The sequence below is a fragment of the Triticum aestivum genome, chromosome 7B, assembly GCF_018294505.1.
Source record: "Triticum aestivum cultivar Chinese Spring chromosome 7B, IWGSC CS RefSeq v2.1, whole genome shotgun sequence".
NCBI lineage: Eukaryota > Viridiplantae > Streptophyta > Magnoliopsida > Poales > Poaceae > Triticum > Triticum aestivum.
Window position 1 is genome coordinate 571,087,889 of NC_057813.1, and position 22,339 is coordinate 571,110,227.

The window sequence follows — 22,339 nt, forward strand, 5'->3', positions numbered from 1 at the left end:
GCGCACGAAGATGTAGCTGGTGCGTCCCAGCAGTCAGGGGGTCTGGATCATTGTTTTTTGCCCGGACGCACTTCCTTGCATGCGAAGATGTAGCTGGTGGGTCCCAACAGTTAGGGGGAAATATTTTTTTTCGCGAAATACAGTGGCCCATCCAGTGAGTCCCTGTTGTCAGGTGGAGGAATCATTATTTTCCGCGTAATAAGGAGGCACTTCCTTGCTGCGGCTTTTCTAGTGGATCGTGTAGTTCGTATGCTAAAGCTTTTCTAAATGTCAAGTATCTTTTCCTTAGACCATGAGATTGTGCAACTCCTAGATACCGTAGGAATGCTTTGGGTGTGCCAAACGTCACAACGTAACTAGGTGGCTATAAAGGTGCACTACGGGTATCTCCGAAAGTGTCTATTGGGTTGGCACGAATCGAGACTAGGATTTGTCACTCCGTGTGATGGAGAGGTATCTCTGGGCCCACTCGGTAGGACATCATCATAATGTGCACAATGTGATCAAGGAGTTGATCACGAGATGATGTGTTACGGAACGAGTAAAGAGACTTGCCGGTAACGAGATTGAACAAGGTATCGACATACCGACAACTATACCGATAGACAAAGGGAATTGTATACGGGATTGATTGAATCCTTGACAACGTGGTTCATCCGATGAGATCATCGTGGAACATGTGGGAGCCAACATGGGTATCCAGATCCCGCTGTTGATTATTGGCCGGAGAGTTGTCTCGGTCATGTCTGCATGGTTCCCGAACCCGTAGGGTCTACACACTTAAGGTTTGATGACGCTAGGGTTATAGGGAAGGTATGTACGCGGTTACCGAATGTTGTTCGGAGTCCCGGATGAGATCCCAGACGTCACGAGGAGTTCCGGAATGGTCCGGAGGTGAAGAATGATATATTGGACGAAGGGTTTTGGAGTCCGGAAGTGTTCCGGAGGTACCGGGTGATGACCAGCATGACCGAAAGGTGTTTCGGGAGCCTCGGCAAGTGTTGGGGGGGGGGGCTTCATGGGCCAAGGGGAGGGGGCAAACCAGCCCACTAAGGGGCTGTGCGCCCCCCTCACCTATTCCCACGTGACCAGGGGGTTTGGGGCGCCCCATCTAGGGTTCCCACCTCCTGGCTTGGGGGCCAAGTCACCCAAAGGGGAGATCCCATCTGCCCTGGCCGCCGCCCCCCTTAGGGGAAACCCTAGGGCGCCTCCCCCTCTCCCTTCCCCCTATATATAGTGGAGGTTTTGGGGCTGCCCAACACATGAGTCTCTCTCTCCCAAGGCGCAGCCCTACCTCTCTCCCTCCTCGTCTCTCGTAGTGCTTGGCGAAGCCCTGCTGGAGTACCGCGCTCCTCCACCACCACCATGCCGTCGTGCTGCTGCTGGACGGAGTCTTCCCCAACCTGTCCCTCTCTCCTTGCTGGATCAAGGCATGGGAGACGTCACCGGGCTGCACGTGTGTTGAACGCGGAGGCGCCGTTGTTCGGCGCTTAGATCGGAATCAACCGCGATCTGAATCGCTACGAGTACGACTCCTTCATCCGCGTTCTTGTAATGCTTCCGCTTAGCGATCTACAAGGGTATGTAGATGCACTCCCTCTCTCTCTCTCTCTTGTTGCTAGAATCTCCATTGATTGATCTTGGTGATGCGTATAAAATTTTGAATTTCTGCTACGTTCCCCAACAGTGGCATCATGAGCTAGGTCTATGCGTAGTTTCTATGCACGAGTAGAACACAAGTTGTTGTGGGCGTTGATTTTGTTCAATATGCTTACCGTTACTAGTCCAATATTGTTTCGACAGTATTGTGGGATGAAGCGGCCCGGACCGACCTTACACGTACACTTACGTGAGACAGGTTCCACCGACTGACATGCACTTGTTGCATAAGGTGGCTAGCGGGTGCCAGTCTCTCCCACTTTAGTCGGATCGGATTCGACGAAAAGGGTCCTTATGAAGGGTAAATAGTAATTGGCATATCACATTGTGGTTTTGCGTAGGTAAGAAACGTTCTTGCTAGAAACCCATAGCAGCCACGTAAAACATGCAAACAACAATTAGAGGACATCTAACTTGTTTTTGCAGGGTATGCTATGTGATGTGATATGGACAAGAAGGATGTGATGAATGAAATATATGTGATGTATGAGATTGATCATATTCTTGTAATAGGAATCATGACTTGCATGTCGATGAGTATGACAACCGGCAGGAGCCATAGGAGTTGTCTTTATTTATTGTATAACCTGCGTGTCACTGAATAACGCCATGTAATTACTTTACTTCATTGCTAAACCGTTAGCCATAGTAGTAGAAGTAATAAGTTGGCGAGACAACTTCATGGAGACACGATGATGGAGATCGTGATGATGGAGATCATGGTGTCATGCCGGTGACGATGATGATCATGGAGCCCTGAAGATGGAGATCAAAAGGAGCAAAATGATATTGGCCATATCATGTCACTATTTGATTGCGTGTGATGTTTATCATATTTATGCATCTTATTTGCTTAGAACGACGGTAGTAAATAAGATGATCCCTCATTAAAATTTCAAGAAAGTGTTCCCCCTAACTGTGCACCGTTGCGAAAGTTCATTGTTTCAAAGCACCACGTGATGATCGGGTGTGATAGATTCTAACGTTCACATACAACGAGTGTAAGCCAGATTTACACATGCGAAACACTTAGGTTGACTTGACAAGCCTAGCATGTACAGACATGGCCTCGGAGCACAAGAGACCGAAAGGTCGAACATGAGTCGTATAGTGGATACGATCAACATGAAGATGTTCACCGATGATGACTAGTCCGTCTCACGTGATGATCGGACACGGCCTAGTTGACTCAGATCATGTAATCACTTAGATGACTAGAGGGATGTCTATCTGAGTGGGAGTTCATAAGATGAACTTAATTATCCTGAACATAGTCAAAAAGGTTTTTGCAAATTATGTCGTAGCTCGCACTTTAGTTCTACTGTTTTAGATATGTTCCTAGTGAAAATTTAGTTGACAGTTGATAGTAGCAATTATGCAGACCTGATCCGTAAACTGAGGATTGTCCTCATTGCTGCGCAGAAGGATTATGTCCTTAATGCACCGCTCGGTATGTTGAACCTCTAACGTTGTCTATGGATGTTGTGAACATCTGACATACACGTTTTGATAACTACGTGATAGTTCAGTAATGTTAAACGGTTTAGAATTGAGGCACCAAAGACGATTTCGAAATGTCACGGAACATATGAGATGTTTCGAGGGCTGAAATTGGGATTTCAGGCTCGTGCCCACGTCAAGAGGTATAAGACCTCCGACGATTTTCTTAGCCTGCAAACTAAGGGAGAAAAGCTCAATCATTGAGCTTGTGCTCAGATTATCTGAGTACAACAATCACTTGAATCGAGTGGGAGTTGATCTTCCAGATGAGATAGTGATGTTTCTCCAAAGTCATTGCCACCAAGCTGCTAGAGCTTCGTGATGAACTATAACATATCAGGGATAGATATGATGATCCTTGAAATATTCGCGATGTTTGACACCGCGAAAGTAGAAATCAAGAAGGAGCATCAATTGTTGATGGTTAATGAAACCACTAGTTTCAACAAGGGCAAGGGCAAGAAGGGATACTTCATGAAACGACAAATCAGCTGCTTCTCTAGTGAAGAAACCCAAGGTTGAACCCAAACCTGAGACTAAGTGCTTCTGTAATAAGGGGAACAGTCACTGGAGCAGAATTACCCTAGATACTTAGTAGATGAGAAGGTTGGCAAGGTCGACGGAAGTATATTGGATATACATTATATTAATGTGTACTTTACTAGTACTCCTAGTAGCACCAGGGTATTAGATACCGGTTCGGTTGCTAAGTGTTGGTAACTCGAAATAAAAGCTGGGGAATAAACGGAGACTAGCTAAAGGTAAGATGACGATATGTGTTGGAAGTGTTTCCAAGCTTGATGTGATCAAGCATCGCATACTCGCTCTACCATCGAGATTGGTGTTAAACCTAAATAATTGTTATTTAGTGTTTGCGTTGAGCATAGACATGATTGGATTATGTCTATCACAATACGGTTATTCATTTAAGGAGAATAATGGTTACTCTGTTTATTTGAATAATACCTTCAATAGTCTTGCACCTAAAATGAATGGTTTATTGAATCTCGATCGTAGTGATACACATGTTCATGCCAAAAGATATAAGATAGTAATGATAGTACCACCTACTTGTGGCACTGCCATGTAAGTCATATTGGTATAAAACGCATGAAGAAGCTCCATGTTGATGGATCTTTGGACTCACTCATTTTTTTAAAAAAAGTTTGAGACATGCGAACCATGTCTATTGGTATGTACGCATGAAGAAACTCCATGCAGATGGATCGTTTGGACTCACTTGATTTTGAATCACTTGAGACATGCAAATCATACCACATGGGCAAGATGACTGAAAAGCCTCGTTTTCAGTAAGATGGAACAAGAAAGCAACTTGTTGGAAGTAACACATTTTGATGTGTGCAGTCCAATAAGTGCTGATACATGCAGTGGATATTGTTATGTTCTTACTTCACAGATGATTTGAGTAGATGTTGAGTATATTTACTTGATGAAACACAAGTCTGAATTATTGAAAGGTTCAAGTAATTTCAGAGTGAAGTTGAAGATCTTCGTGACAAGAGGATAAAATGTCTGTGATATGATCATAGAGATGGATATCTGAGTTGCGAGTTTGGTACACAATTGAGACATTGTGGAAATTGTTTCACAACTAACACCGCCTGGAACACCATAGTGTGATGGTGTGTCTGAACATCATAGATGCACCCTATTGGATATGGGGCATACCATGATGTCTCTTATCGAATTACCACTATCGTTCATGGGTTAGGCATTAGAGACAACTGCATTCACTTTAAAAGGGGCACCATGTAATTCCGTTGAGATGACACCATATGAACTATGGTTTAGAGAAACCTAAGCTGTCGTTTCTTGAAAGTTTGGGGCTGCAACGCTTATGTGGAAAAGTTTCATCCTGATAAGCTCGAACCCAAAGCGGATAAATACATCTTCATAGGACACCCAAAACAGTTGGGTATACCTCCTATTTCATATCCGGAAGAAAAAGTGATTGTTTCTAGAAACGGGTCCTTTCTTGAGGAAAGTTTTCTCTTGAAATAATTGAGTGGAGGATGGTGGAGACTTGATGAGGTTATTGAACCATCACTTCAACCAGCGTGTAGCAGGGCACAGGAAGTTGTTCTTGTGGCACCTACACCAATTGAAGTAGAAGCTTATGATAGTGATCATGAAGCTTCGGATCAAGTCACTACCGAACCTTGTAGGGTGACAAGGATGTGTACTACTTCAGAGTGGTACAATAATCATGTCTTGGAGGTCATGTTGCTAGACAACAATGAACCTACGAGCTATGGAGAAGCAATGGTGGGCCCGGATTCCGACGAATGGCTCGAGGCCATAAAATTCGAGAGAGGATCCATGTATGAAAACAAAGTATAGACTTTGGAAGAACTACTTGATGGTCGTAAGGCTGTTGGGTACAGATGGATTTTAAAAGAAGACGGGCAATGATGGTAAGTATCACCATTAAGAAAGCTCGACTTGTTGTTAAGATGTTTTCCGACAAGTTCAAGGAGTTGAGTACGATGAGACTTTCTCACTCGTAGCGATGTTAAGAGTTCGTTGGAATTATATTAGCAATTACTGCATGATTTATGAAATCTTGCAGATAGGATGTCAAAACATTGTTTCCTCGATGATATTCTTGAGGAAAGGTTGTATGTGATACAACCAAAAGGTTTTGTCAATCCTAAAATATGCTAACAAGTATGCAAAGCTCCAGCAATCCTTCTAAGGACTGGAGTAAGCATATCAGAGTTGGAATATACGCTTTGATGAGATGATCAAAGATTTTGGATTTATACAAAGTTTATGAGAACCTTGTATTTCCAAAGAAGTGAGTGGGAGCACTATAGCACTTCTGATGAGTATATGTTGTTGACATTTTTTTGATCGGAAATGATGTAGAATTTCTGGAAAGCATATAGGGTTATTTGAGAAGTGTTTTTCAATGGAAAACCTGGATTAAGCTACTTGAACATTGAGCATCAAGATCTATAAGGATAGATCAAAACGCTTAATAGTACTGTCAAATGAATACATACCGTGACAAGATTTTGAAGGAGTTCAAAATAGATCAGCAAAGAAGGAGTTCTTGGCTGTGTTATATGATGTGAGTATTGAGTAAGACTCAAGACATGACCATGGCAGAAGAGAGAGAAAGGACGAAGGTCGTCCCCTATGCTTTAGACGTAGGCTCTACAGTATGCTATGTTGTGTACCGCACCTGAAGTGTGCCTTGCCATGAGTCAGTCAAGGGGTACAAGAGTGATCCAGGAATGGATCACAGGACAACTTTCAAAGTTATCCTTAGTAACTAGTGGACTAAGGGATTTTCTCGATTATGGAGGTGGTAAAAGAGTTCGTCGTAAAGGGTTACGCCGATGCAAACTTTGACACTAATCCGGATTATTCTGAGTAGTAAACCGGATTCGTATAGTAGAACAGTTATTTGGAATAGCTCCAAATAGAGCGTGGTAGATGCATCTAGGAGATGACATAAAGATTTGCAAAGCACACAGGGATCTGAAAGGTTCAGATCCGTTGACTAATAACCTCTCTCACAAGCGAGATATGATCAAACCCCATGGGTGTCGATGCATTACAATCACATAGTGATGTGAACTAGATTATTGACTCTAGCTGAAGTGGGAGACTGTTGGAAATATGCCCTAGAGGCAATAATAAAATGGTTATTATTGTATTTCCTTGTTCATGATAATTTTCTATTACTCATGCTATAATTGTATTGACCGGAAACCGCAATACATGTGTGAATACATAGACCACAACATGTCCCTAGTGAGCCTCTAGTTGACTAGCTCGTTGATCAACAGATGGTCATGGTTTCCTAACCATGAACATTGGATGTCATTGATAACGGGATCACATCATTAGGAGAATGATGTGATGGAAAAGACCCGATCCTAAGCCTAGCACAAGATCGTGTAGTTCGTATGCTAAAGCTTTTCTAAATGTCAAGTATCTTTTCCTTAGATCATGAGATTGTGCAACTCCTAGATACCGTAGGAATGCTTTGGGTGTGCCAAACGTCACAACGTAACTGGGTGGCTATAAAGGTGCACTATGGGTATCTCCGAAAGTGTCTGTTGGGTTGGCACGAATTGAGACTAGGATTTGTCACTCCGTGTGACCGAGAGGTATCTCTGGGCCCACTCGATAGGACATCATCATAATGTGCACAATGTGATCAAGGAGTTGATCACGGGATGATGTGTTATGGAACGAGTAAAGAGACTTGCCGGTAACGAGATTGAACAAGGTATCGGCATACCGACGATCGAATCTCGGGCAAGTACTATACCGGTAGACAAAGGGAATTGTATACGGGATTGATTGAATCCTTGACATCGTGGTTCATCCGATGAGATCATCATGGAACATGTGGGAGCCAACATGGGTATCTAGATCCCACTATTGGTTATTGGCCGGAGAGTTGTCTCGGTCATGTCTGCATGGTTCCCGAACCCGTAGGGTCTATACACTTATGGTTCGATGACGCTAGGGTTATAGGGAAGGTATGTACGCGGTTATCGAATGTTGTTCGGAGTCCCGGATGAGATCCCGGATCTCACGAGGAGTTCCAGAATGGTCCGGAGGTGAAGATCGATATATTGGACGAAGGGTTTTGGAGTCCGCAAGTGTTCCGGAGGTACCGGGTGATGACCAGCATGACCGAAAGGTGTTTCGGGAGCCTCGGCAAGTGTTGGGGGGGGGGGGCTTCATGGGCCAAGGGGAGGGGGCAAACCAGCCCACTAAGGGGTTGTGCGCCCCCCTCACCTATTCCCACGTGACCAGGGGGTTTGGGGCGCCCCATCTAGGGTTCCCACCTCCTGGCTTGGGGGCCAAGTCACTCAAAGGGGAGATCCCATCTGCCCTGGCTGCCGCCCCCCTTAGGGGAAACCCTAGGGCGCCTCCCCCTCCCCCTTCCCCCTATATATAGTGGAGGTTTTGGGGCTGCCCAATACATGAGTCTCTCTCTCCCAAGGCGCAACCCTACCTCTCTCCCTCCTCGTCTCTCGTAGTGCTTGGCGAAGCCCTGCTGGAGTACCACGCTCCTCCACCACCACCACACCGTCGTGCTGCTGCTGGACGGAGTCTTCCCCAACCTCTCCCTCTCTCCTTGCTGGATCAAGGCATGGGAGACGTCACCGGGCTGCACGTGTGTTGAACGCGGAGGCGCCGTTGTTCGGCGCTTAGATCAGAATCAACCGCGATCTGAATCTCTACGAGTACGACTCCTTCATCCGTGTTCTTGTAACGCTTCCGCTTAGCGATCTACAAGGGTATGTAGATGCACTCCCTCTCTCTCTTGTTGCTAGAATCTCCATAGATTGATCTTGGTGATGCATACATAATTTTGAATTTCTGCTACGTTCCCCAACAACGTCTCTGTCGTATCTACTTTTCCAAACACTTTTGCCCTTGTTTTGGACTCTAACTTGTATGATTTGAATGGAACTAACCCGGACTGATGCTGTTTTCAGCAGAATTGCCATGGTGTTGTTTTATGTGCAGAAAATAAAAGTTCTCGGAATGACCTGAAACTCCACGGAATATCTTAGAATAAATAATAAAAAATCCTCGCGAAAGATGAAGACCAGGGGGCCCACACCCTGTCCACGAGGGTGGGGGCGCCCCCCTACCTCGTGGGCCCCCAGGTGGCCCTCCGACGCCAACTCCAACTCCATATATTGGCTTTCGGGGAGAAAAAAATCACAGAGAAGAAACCATTGCATTTTACGATACGGAGCCGCCGCCAAGCCCTAATCTCTCTCGGGAGGGCTGATCTGGAGTCCGTTCGGGGCTCCGGAGAGGGGGATTCGGCGCCGTCGTCATCATCAACCATCCTCCATCACCAATTTCGTGATGCTCACCGCCGTGCGTGAGTAATTCAATCATAGGCTTGCTGGACGGTGATGGGTTGGATGAGATTTATCATGTAATCGAGTTAGTTTTGTTAGGGTTTGATCCCTAGTATCCACTATGTTTTGAGATTGATGTTGCTATGACTTTGCTATGCTTAATGCTTGTCACTAGGGCCCGAGTGCCATGATTTCAGATATGAACCTATTATGTTTTCATGAATATATGTGAGTTCTTGATCCTATCTTGCAAGTCTATAGTCACCTACTATGTGTTATGATCCGGCAACCCCGAAGTGAAAATAATCGGAACCACTCCCGGTGATGACCATAGTTTGAGGAGTTCATGTATTCACTATGTGCTAATGCTTTGTTCCGGTTCTCTATTAAAAGGAGGCCTTAATATCCCTTAGTTTCCAATAGGACCCCGCTGCCACGGGAGGGTAGGACAAAAGATGTCATGCAAGTTCTTTTCCATAAGCACATATGACTATATTCGGAATACATGCCTACATTACATTGATGAACTGGAGCTAGTTCTATGTCACCCTATGTTATGACTGTTACATGATGAACCACATCCGGCATAATTATCCATCACTGATCCGGTGCCTACGAGTTTTCCATATACTGGTTTTCGCTTATTTACTTTTCTGTTGTTACTGTTACAATCACTACAAAATATCAAAAACATTACTTTTGTTGTCTTTACTTTTGTTACCATTACCACCACTATCATCTTACTTTGCTACTAAACACTTTGCTGCAGATACTAAGTTTCCAGGTGTGGTTGAATTGACAATTCAGCTGCTAATACTTGAGAATATTCTTTGGCTCCCCTTGTGTCGAATCAATAAATTTGGGTTGAATACTCTACCCTCGAAAACTGTTGCGACCCCCTATACTTGTGGGTTATCAAGACCTTTTTTTGGCGCCATTGCCGGGGAGCATAGCTCTATTCTTTGAGTCACTTGGGATTTATATCTGCTGGACACTATGAAGAACTTGAAAGATGATCGAACTACTATTTTTCCCTCAACTACGAGGGGAGGTAAGGAACTGCCATCTAGCATTGCACTAGATTCTCCTTCTGTTATAAGTAAGCTTGCGACACCTAAACCAGCTACTGCTATGAATTCTGATATGTCGCATGTTATTGATGATGCCACTTCTGCTATGCATGATACTTACGATGAAACCACTTCTATGCTTGATACTACTGTGCCCCTTGGTGAATTTCTTGATGAGCAAATTGCTAGGTCTAGAGAAAGAGAAATTATTGCACCTGATTACGATGATGAGAGTGATGATGAAAATATGCCTCCTATTCCTGAAGGTTATCTTTTTTATGCAGAATCTTCTGCAGCTATTTTTGCTTGCCAGGATAGATACGAACTTAAGAGGTTGCTAGTTAAATGGAGTAAAGAATCTTTTAGAGATAGAATGAGATCCGACCCTGCTTTTGCTACTTCACCTATTTGTGTTCCCGATAAGGATTATTATGATTTTTCTGTTGATCCAGATATAATTACTTTGGTTGGATTTGATCCTTTCTATGGCTATGAATATGAAACTGTTGTGGCACATCTTACTAAGTTAAATGAGATAGCTGCCCTGTTTACTAATAATGAGAGATCGCGCTACCTTTATTTACTCAAAATATTTCCGTTCTCATTAAAGGGTGATGCTAAGATATGGTTTAATTCTCTTGATCCTGGTTGTGTGCAAAGTCCCCAGGATATGATCTATTACTTTTCTGCTAAATACTTCCCTGCTCATAAGAAACAAGCTGCCTTGAGGGAAATATACAACTTCGTGCAAATTGCAAAAGAGAGTCTCCCACAAGCTTGGGGGAGGCTTTTCAAGTTACTTAATGCTTTGCCTGGTCATCCTCTTAAGAAACCTGAAATACTTGATATCTTTTATAATGGACTAACCGATGCTTCCAGAGATTACCTGGATAGTTGTGCTGGTTCTCTTTTCAGGGAAAGAACACCGGATGAAGCTGAAATTCTATTGAATAATATGTTGACAAATGAAAATAATTGGGCACCTCCTGAGCCAGCTCCTGAGCCAATTACTGAGCCTATTCCTAAACCAACTCTGAAGAAGAGAGGTGTTCTATTTCTCAGTCCCGAAGATATGCAAGAGGCAAAGGAATCTATGAAAGAAAAAGGTATTAAAGCTGAAGATGTTAAGAATTTACCTCCTATTGAAGAAATACATGGCCTTAATTTACCGCCTGTTGAAGAAGTATATGATCTCAACTAGTTATTTACTGAAGAACCTCCCGATATTCCGACACTGGTAGTAAAGGTAAATTCTCTCTATAGATATGATAAAGCTGAAGTCCCTCCTACTAAAATTGCTAGTCAGTGCTTGGATGAGTTTGATAACTTTATCTTTAAGAAAGATGACTTTAATGCTTATTTTGGTAGACAATTAAAACAAGATGCTTATATGATTAAATGCTTGGGTGATTATATGGCTGATATTAGAGGTGAACTTAAACTTGTTAGCAAACATGCTTCTATGGTTACCACTCAAGTAGAACAAGTACTTAAAGCTCAGAAAGAAGTGCTTGATGAAATGAATAGTAAGAAAAATGATTATGCTGTTAGAGTGGCTACTAGAACTGGTAGAATGACTCAGGAACCTTTGTATCCTAAAGGCCACCCTAAGAGAATCGAGCAAGATTCTCAAAGAAATGATATTGATGTACCTAGTTCTTCAAGAAAGAAGAAAAAGAAGAATGATAGGACTTTGCAAACTTCTAGTGAACCTATTGCTGAGTCGCCTGAGAATCCAAATGATATCTCTATTTTTGATGCTGAAACTCAATCAGGTGATGAACATGAACCTAGCGATAATGTTAATGATGATGTTCATGTTGATACTCAACCTAGTAATGATAATGATGTAGAAGTTGAACCTGCTGTTGATCTTGATAACCCATAATCAAAGAATCAAAGTTATGATAAAAGAGACTTCGTTGCTAGGAAACATGGTAAAGAAAGGGAACCATGGGTTCAGAAACCCATGCCTTTTTCCTCCGAAACCATCCAAGAAAAAGGATGATGAGGATTTTGAGCGCTTTGCTGAAATGATTAGACCTATCTTTTTGCGTATGCGTTTAACTGATGTGCTCAAAACAAATCCTTATGCTAAATATATGAAGGATATTATTACTAATAAAAGAAAGATACCTGAAGTTGAAATTTCCACCATGCTTGCTAATTATACTTTTAAGGGTGGAATACCAAAGAAACTTGGAGACCCCGGAGTACCCACTATACCATGCTCCATTAAGAGAAATTATGTTAAAACTGCTTTATGTGATCTTGGAGCCGGTGTTAGTGTTATGCCTCTCTCTTTATATCGTAGACTTGACTTGAATAAGTTGACACCTACTGAAATATCTTTGCAAATGACTGATAAATCAACTGCTATGCATGTCGGTATTTGTGAAGATGTGCCTGTTGTGGTTGCAAACGTTACTATCCTAACGGACTTTGTTATTCTTGATATTCCCGAGGATGATAGTATGTCTATTATTATTAGAAGAACTTTTCTTAATACTGCAGGGGCTGTTATTGATTGCAACAAAGGCAATGTCACTTTTCATGTTAGTGGCAATGAGCACACGGTACACTTTCCGAGGAAACAACCTCAGGTTTACAGTATCAATTCTATTGGAAAAATTCCATCGATCATATTTGGAGGTTTTGAATTTCCTCTCCCTACTGTCAAGAAAAAGTATGAAATACTTATTATTGGGGATGTCCATATCCCTGTTAAGGTAACATAGTGATATTCAAAATTTCTCTGGTTCCATGTTAATTGGGATGAGTTTGTTAACAAGACTTGATCAACCTTGTTAGTGGATTCTTTTTGATGAGCATGAGATGGATGAAACTAGAAGCAAAACCTTCTGTACCCTCTTTATATTTTGTGTTATCTAGTAGAAATAAAGTAAAAAAAATTTCTGTCTGTTTCCCGACTTATCCGTGCAATATAAAAATATCCCGAAAATAAAAGTCCTCAGAATACCATGCCAACTTAATATGATTTTTTCAGGAATATTTAAGAATTTACTGTGCAAAAATCACTGTGGGGGAGCTGCCACCTGGTCAGGAGGGTGGAGGGTGCGCCCTACCCCCCTGGGCGCGCCCCCCCTGCCTCGTGGGCCCACGGTGGTCCTCCTCCACTTATTCCTGCACCCATCTTCTTCCTCTGTCTCACACAAACACGAAAAACCAACTCAAGCACGAGTTCCAGCCCCCGTTGTTGTGATTTTCGATCTCCTTGCTCAAAGCACCTCTCGCGAAACTGCTTGGGGAGATTGTTCATTGGTATGTGACTCCTCCATTGGTCCAATTAGTTTTTGTTCTAGTGCTTTATTCATTGCAAATTTGTGTTGCATAGGTGACCATGTTCTTGAGCTTGCATGTCAAATTTATATGGTTCCAAGTAGTTCCAATGCTTTATATAGGCTCTAGGCACTTGTAGGAGTTGTTGCTATCAATTTTATTGAAGTTGGTTCACTTTTATTTGAAGTTACTAAAATTTTCAGAAATTTCTCAAAGGAAGCAATATGTTTAGGAGGATGTTCCAAGGTGGCCCCTCAAGGAAGCAAGGTCCTAGGCTTGCAATACGTGATGCTGAGGAGGAAACACCAAGAGATGCTCCTGTGACGCCCTGTGAATGGCCTTCGGAAAATTTTATGAATCAAGTGGGAATCAAAGAAGAATTTAGCACATATTTGCACAACGCCGGTCTTGAGGACTTTGAAGCTGACAAATTCCCCCAGTATCATGATCTCACAAGTTCATTTGTGAGGAGGTTTGAGTTTTCATCTTCGCGTAATTCTCCATCAATCATGTTTTACCTTTATGACAAATCTTATACCATGGACTTAGAGGATTTCACTTTTGCTTGCAAACTTCCATCATGGGGTAGTGTCAGGGATCGCCCTAAATCTGAATATAGAGACTTTCTTGCTAGGATAACTGTGGGGGATCTAGAGATATAACACAAGCCACTTTAGGGAGCATTCATTTTCCTGCTATACACTATTTTGCTCTCTTTATAGGTAGATGCATTAATGCTAAGAATGAAGCATGTCACTTGTGTGCCCCTGATCTCAGCATTCTCAGAAGTGTTGTGTTTGGAGACCAATCTTATCATATGGGAGCCATCGTAGCTCATAGGTTGCATCATAACAGATATAACGGAGATTTCTTTGGAGGAATTTATGCAACCCGCTTAGCTAATTTTCTTGAGATAGACATTCGAGAGGGTGATCTGGAGTTACCCTCTACTTATTTGGATTTTGATTCTATGGTTTCCCACCAGTTGGTTGAGAGGACTGAACCACCTCTCCAGTATCGACTAATCTTTAACAAATGGCATGTAGTCCTTATTACTCTTCCTGCTCCTGCCTTCTTTGATTCTCAGACAAAAGGAAGATATATTATTACCAGAGACGAGGTAGATGAGTACGAGGGAAGAGCGGAGGCAGCTAGACGCTACGCTGCAGCTCAGGAGGCGATAGCCGCTGCGTCATAGTATGACCCCAGCTTCACCTACAGGTATCCGCCAGGCCATCCCTGGCAATAGTCCAACTTAGGCCAAAATCCTAAGCTTGGGGGAGTACGTATTTCCCACCGACAATACACACACACTCATTGCTAGATGTTGGTGTTCATACTTTTTCACTGTAATATCCATGCTAGATTATTTTCTTTTTCCTGCTTTCTTCTTGTGTGTTTAATAAACCTTAAGAAAAAAAATTAGTACTAGTTTATTTCTTTGCTGTAGGATTAAAAAGGAAAACTCAAAAATATTTCCCATTCTTCTTTTGCTTCTTGGGAGCTTTCCCGTGTAAATAGTTTTTATTTCTTTTCCTTTGTTTGGGGGTCGAGAAGACCATATTGAAAATGCTTAGTGGCTCTTATATGCATGATTCTTTATTTAATTTAGAGCCCATATTACTTGTCTTCTCCTGTTTATTGAATGCTTGCAGATTCCAGCTTAGTCCAATGCACGTGCACTCCTATTATTATTCACATCGTTCGGTCGTGCAAGTGAAAGGCAATAATGATGATATATGATGGACTTATTGGGATGAGAAAAGTTGGTATGAACTCGACCTCTCTTGTTTTTGTAAATATGATGATTCAGCGTTCCTGAGTTAGCTATTATGAAGTAAGCATATTTGCAATGACATTTAGAGATTATAGTTGCTTGTGCCATGCTTGATTAGCTATGAGTTATAATGGTTTACCTTGCGTGCCAACATGCTATTAGAATGATTATGATGTGGTATGATGGGATGGTATCCTCCTTTAAATGAATTGAGTGACTAGACTTGGCACATGTTCACGCATGTAGTTGAATCAAATCAACATAGCTTTCATGATATTTATGTTCATGGTAGATTATATCCTACTCATGCTTGTATTTGGTGTAAATTAATTTTAATGCATGTTTACGACAGTTGTCGCTCTCCCAGTTGGTCGCTTCCCAGTATTTTGCTAGCCTTCACCTGTACTAAGCGGGAATACTGCTTGTGCATCCAAACTCCTTAAACCCCAAAGTTGTTCCATATGAGTCCACTATACCTTCCTATATGCGGTTTTTACCTGCCGTTCCAAGTAAATTTGTATGTGCCAAACTCCAAACCTTCAAATGAAATTCTGTTTTGTATGCTCGAGCAGCTCATGTCTCAACTAGGGCTGCCCTTATCTTCCATGTTAGGCGGTTATTCTCAAGAGGAGTGGACTCCGCTCCTCATTCACGAGAAAATGGCTGGTCACCCGGATGCCCAGTCCCATGCTTTATGCAAACTAAATCAAAATAATTGCAAACAAAACTCCCCTTGGGACCCGTTGAATGTTGGAGGCACTCGTTGTTTCGAGCAAGCCATGGATTGATGCCTGTGGAGGAGGGGGAGTATAAACTTTACCATTCTGTTTGGGAACTGCCTATAATTTGTTTAGCATGGAAGATATCGTCATCTCATAGTTGTTGCATTGACAGCAAAACTATGCCGCTCAAAATGTTATTCAATCTCTATTTTAAAAACCGAGCTCTGGCACCTCTACAAATCCCTGCTTCCCTCTGTGAAGGGCCTATCTATTTACTTTTATGTTGAGTCATCATCCTTCTTATTAAAAAGCACCCGCTGGAGAGCACACTATTGTTTGCATTCATTATAATTGGTTTATATTGGGTATGACTTGACTGGATCTCTTTTACCATGAATTGCAATGTTTAGTCAGTCCTTGATCTTTGAAGGTGCTCTGCATTTATGTTTTGCGGTCTCAGAAAGGGCTAGCGAGATACCATTTCGTTATATCATGTTATGATTATTTTGAGAAAGTGTTGTCATCTGAGTTCTATTATTATGGCTCGCTAGCTGATTATGTTATTGCTATGAGTAATTGTGAGACCTTTGTGTTATTGTTAGTATGGTTAATTCATAATATTTGCTGAAACTTGAATGCTGGCTTTTCATGTTACAACAACAAGAGCAAACAGAGTTTGTAAAAGTTTCTCTTTTTCTCTTTCAGTCTGTCAACTGAATTGCTTGAGGACAAGCAAGGGTTTAAGCTTGGGGGAGTTGATACGTCTCCGTCGTATATACTTTTCCAAACACTTTTGCCCTTGTTTTGGACTCTAACTTGTATGATTTGAATGGAACTAACCCGGACTAACGCTGTTTTCAGCAGAATTGCCATGGTGTTGTTTTATGTGCAGAAAATAAAAGTTCTCGAAATGACCTGAAACTCCATGGAATATCTTAGAATAAATAATAAAAAATCCTCGCCAAAGATGAAGACCAGGGGGCCCACACCCTGTCCACGAGGGTGGGGGCGCGCCCCCTACCTCGTGGGCCCCCTGGTCGCCCTCCGACGCCAACTCCAACTCCATATATTGGCTTTCGGGGAGAAAAAAATCAGAGAGAAGAAATCATCGTGTTTTACGATACGGAGCTGCCGCCAAGCCCTAATCTCTCTCGGGAGGGCTGATCTGGAGTCCGTTCGGGGCTCTGGAGAGGGGGATTCGTCGCCGTCGTCATCATCAACCATCCTCCATCACCAATTTTCATGATGCTCACCGCCGTGCGTGAGTAATTCCATCGTAGGCTTGTTGGACGGTGATGGGTTGGATGAGATTTATCATGTAATCGAGTTAGTTTTGTTAGGGTTTGATCCCTAGTATCCACTATGTTTTGAGATTGATGTTGCTATAACTTTGCTATGCTTAATGCTTGTCACTAGGGCCCGAGTGCCATGATTTCAGATCTGAACCTATTATGTTTTCATGAATATATGTGAGTTCTTGATCCTATCTTGCAAGTCTATAGTCACCTACTATGTGTTATGATCCGGCAACCCCGAGGTGACAATAATCGGAACCACTCCCGGTCATGACCATATTTTGAGGAGTTCATGTATTCACTATGTGCTAATGCTTTGTTCCAGTTCTCTATTAAAAGGAGGCCTTAATATCCCTTAGTTTCTAATAGGACCCCGCTGCCACGGGAGGGTAGGACAAAAGATGTCATGCAAGTTCTTTTCCATAAGCACATATGACTATATTCGGAATACATGCCTACATTACATTGATGAACTGGAGCTAGTTCCGTGTCACCCTATGTTATGACTGTTACATGATGAACCACATCCGGCATAATTATCCATCACTGATCCGGTGCCTACGAGTTTTCCATATACTGGTTTTCGCTTATTTACTTTTCTGTTGTTACTGTTACAATCACTACAAAATACCAAAAACATTACTTTTGTTGTCTTTACTTTTGTTACCGTTACCACCACTATCATATTACTTTGCTACTAAACACTTTGCTGCAGATACTAAGTTTCCAGGTGTGGTTGAATTGACAATTCAGCTACTAATACTTGAGAGTATTCTTTGGCTCCCCTTGTGTCGAATCAATAAATTTGGGTTGAATACTCTACCCTCGAAAACTATTGCGATCCCCTATACTTGTGAGTTATCAGGCCTCCACGGCAGCACAGCCGGCCACGGGAGGCAAGAGCACACGGCATGACCAGTGCTGCTTTGGGCGGCTGGAGCAAGAAGACCAGAGGTTGAAGAAGCACTACGGCCGTTGGATGGACATCGTACGGTCACTGGAGCTAGAATCATTCATATTGACTAAGTTGACAAAGGCCTCCATCCCAGACAACTTAGTAGGCCCACAAGTCAGCCTCCCACCAAGGTGGTCCCAGCTAGCAGAGGGAGTATTCATTTTTTTGTGCGTAATAAGGAGGCACTTCCGGTGGGTCCGAGCTGACAGCGGGTGGAACGTTTTTTTTTGCGAAATACGGTGGCCCGTCCGGTGGGTCCCAGCAGTCAGGGGGGAAACGTTTTTTTTCGTGAAATATGGTGGCCCGTCCGATGGATCCCTGATGTTAGGTGGATGAATAATTATTTTCCGCGTAATAAGGAGGCACTTCCTTGCGGCTGCCATGGACCCAGTTGTCAGCCTCTCCACGTACAATACTCTTCCGATGGAAGTCGGTCATTGACCACATTGACCATGCCGTGCCGAGAGCACTAGGGCGGTGGACGACGACGAGGCCTAGGAAGGGGATGACGCGGAGCTGGGGAAGACGCGGCAGTGGAAGCCTGCGCGGAGAGGAGTACGAGGGTTCACTGGTTCGGCTGCGGTGTGAGGCTGCCGTCGCCACAGAATAACAGGGGTTGTGGGTGAGTAGAGGGATGCCCTGGCCAGTGGTGGGAGTAGTAGGGGGTGGTGAGGCCTCCGCTAGAATCATTTGTTGACATATATAATAACTAAAATAATCTTGCATACGCGTCAACTTAACAGGCCCACAAGTCAGACCATTCCCTCTTTTTTTAATAATTTATATATAGCTCATTGCAACTTTTTATGCAATTTATTGCAGTCCGTTTTTTTGGTTGGCCAGGGCCAATTTCGCATATTTCTGTGGGTTCCAAACTATTTTTAATACCGAAATGTCAAGCCAGATTTAAAGTACTTTGAAGATATATTTGAATTAGGTTAATGCCCAGTGAAATAGGAATCTGAAAATGTGAAAAAATTCAGAAATTATAAAGTAATTGCCAATTTGTCATCTGTTTTTATATTTACAACCCATTTCATAGTACTTTCAAGATTTGCAGGCATATTGAAAGAGTTGCAGCCCATTGGGGTGTAGATAAATAAGTAGGCCTGGATTGGGTATTCTTCAGAAAAAATAAACTGGGCTCATTTTCACAAAGAAAAAATAGTTGGGCAGGTCACATGGTGAACATAAAATATAAGCCTGGGCTAGACGGGCCACGGCCCTGTTCAAACCCTGCTCCATCTCAACAATAACAAAAAAATACTGCTCGGGCAGCTACGTCCCAGGTGTCAGCCAATCTTGTGTTGTTCTCTTGTTTATTGACTATATGCGCTCACAATGTCGTGGGTCCCAGATGTTAGGAAAATACTAGGAGGAAGCATTTTATTTCTCCATACGCTGACATGGTGGGCCCTACTATCATCCTCTCCACGTACTTCTGTCGATTCCTGTTGTTTGTTGACCATGTTGACAACACGAGAGGGCGGCGCCACGGCGAGTGCACCAAAGTGCGCGGAGGACGATGGCGAGGCCTCGGACGTTGGTGTTAACGATTTAGGAGACAGTGGGGCGGTGATGCATGCACTGAGGCGCAGCCAGCCGTGGGAGGCGGAAGCAGGCGGCCCCGCTGGCGCTGGTTTGGTTTTTGCGGCTGGAGGAAGACAGGACTGAAGAAACACGATAGACTGTAAAAGCAACAGAAGTACTTAACAACCTTAACTAAAACCAGCAGGGGCACTTAACAACCAACGCTGAAAGCAGTATGAGTACTTATACAGGTTCAACCGTACAAAGAACGCCTCGAACAGTGCTACTTTGCCTACAGTTAACCAAGGGTGAGGCCGCCAAGCCCCAAGACAAGGCCCAGGCGCCACCCCGCACATCCACAACCTTCTAAAAGCGGCTTCATCTCACAATGTGGTCAATAAACAGGATATTCGCTTTAGAGCCGTGGAAAATCATGAACATAATCTTCTGTCCTATTCTCCAAGATGGATGGGCCTTCATTATTTGCGACCACCCATGAATAAGTATCTTTTCACCTCCAAGGGGAATGGAGTAGGTCGACATAAACATCATGTTGTGACCAAGCGCAAGTCTGACCCAACCATGGCCAGGCATCTGTATAGGAACAATAGAACTGGGCAGTTTATGTTTCAAGAAGATCACAGCTGTAAAACCGTGTATAAGCAATAGTTTATGAACAACATATATAACAGAAAACAGCTCGTACCATAAGTTTCTCGACACAGTTGGACCTGTTCAATGAGTGCAGGAGTGGCACACATATCCCATGTGGCCTTCCACCATTGAAACGCCCCACAAGGACCTCAAGACGATCAATAAAGTGTAGGAACTTGTGGATGTCATCCCAGTCAACTTCAATGCCATCAGTAACAACCGAGTTATTACAGAATAACAAATGAGCAGCCTGCTTAACTCTGAAAAAACCTACACGAGCCACCAATTATAAGAAAATATTAGTTAGAAATAGCATCTTCGTGAGATATTTGTTGCTACTTCTAAAGTTAAATTGTGATTAGTTAGACAGAATAGGTGGATTAAGAAGTAATCGAGGCAACAAGCAAGAACCAGATACAAAACTAACATGGATGAACAATTGGAACGACGTCGGGGTGGAAGATCATAGTGAAGATGAGACCAGGTTCTGCTATTTCCATCAACATTCGTGCACCAACTTTCAGTCCGCAACACTTGAGAAAGTTTATCCAAGTTCGGCCATAAAAAAAGCAGCGATCTTGTTGGTTCATGAACCCAACTCGGAACTTATATCCATGGCTTGTCTTCACTGTGACCATTAAACTGGTGTATTCAGTTATGGCAAGGCCGAGCATCTTGAGTACATGTGTTCTGGCAGAGCAAATAATGCACTGCAGGAAAAATAATACTCCCTATCCAAAATTAGACATAACTTCCTCCTTCACGTCAGTGTTGACCATCGTACTAGTAGTACCTTTTATCCAAATATAGCAATCCAAATTTCCAAATTAGTCGACAACATGTTCAAAAAAAACCCCACCCTCCTGGATAGAAAAGAGGAATCTAGGAACATACTGTGCATGTTTTAAAATCCTGTGTTAGGATGAGAAGGAACAAGTGTGGCGTCTCACCGAGGGCACAAAAACCTGTAGGGTCCTCGCACTTTGGGCACTGCAAATGAAGCACACTAGATTCAGTAGGAAGAAAAATGCATCAACAACGGCGGTTGTCATCCTAGGATTACTTGCGACCAAGGGACTTGGATTTATCGGGGATGGATGAAGAATTCGTACCCGGTTCTCCATGGGAAAACCCTATGCAATCGCCGAGAGGGGGTTTTCTCTGAACAAGCAGACGAGGGAGAAGGGGATTCAGGCCTAGTGAAATATTGCCTCTTCGTCTTACTGCTAAAGCTGGAAAGGGGGGTTGTGATTTGACGGCTCATTGGGCATTACTGCGGCGCTATGACCGGGGTGTGTCTACCATGCAGTTGTGCCCTCTAATTTGTGCATATAGCACGTGGACCCCGTTGCCGAATGCCCCACATATCAGCGAAAGGAAGTAGAAAGACAGGAGTAACTAGTTACACATAAATATATTTTTGACAGAGAGATACTCCCTCTATAAATAAATATACAAATCTTTTATGTCACAACTTTATACGTAAGAAAAATCAAGGGGAATATATATAACATATATAATTATAAAAAATAGAGTTGTTTTTAACACAGTATAGACGAGTTGGTGATGATGGTGTGCATGCCATCCTGCAATATAGGTCGTCCGATTTATATCTGACGGATAGGAAGGAAACTATGGCAATTTTGCAAAAAGGTACCCACACACCTCTCCACATTTGCAAATAAGGCCTTCCCTTGTTCATCCTTTTCTCTCACAAGATAAAATACTCATACAAATGCATCTTGATGTTACGTGCAATGCACGGGCATTATGGAGGTTCAGCTGAGAATATAATACTCAGACATGCTCACGGTTCTAGACTTTGGGCCACAGGCCCACCCTGCATGTTTGGGGGGCCATGTCTTCTACATTTGCGCTTTTCATATTGCAAGCGATCGGTATGGCGCTAGTTTTAGATGCTGTCGCAAGGCGAATACACAAAATTGAATAAAGCGCGGCAGCTGTTGGAATGAAATCGAACGACGGTTCCTAACCAGCGATGAGAGTTGC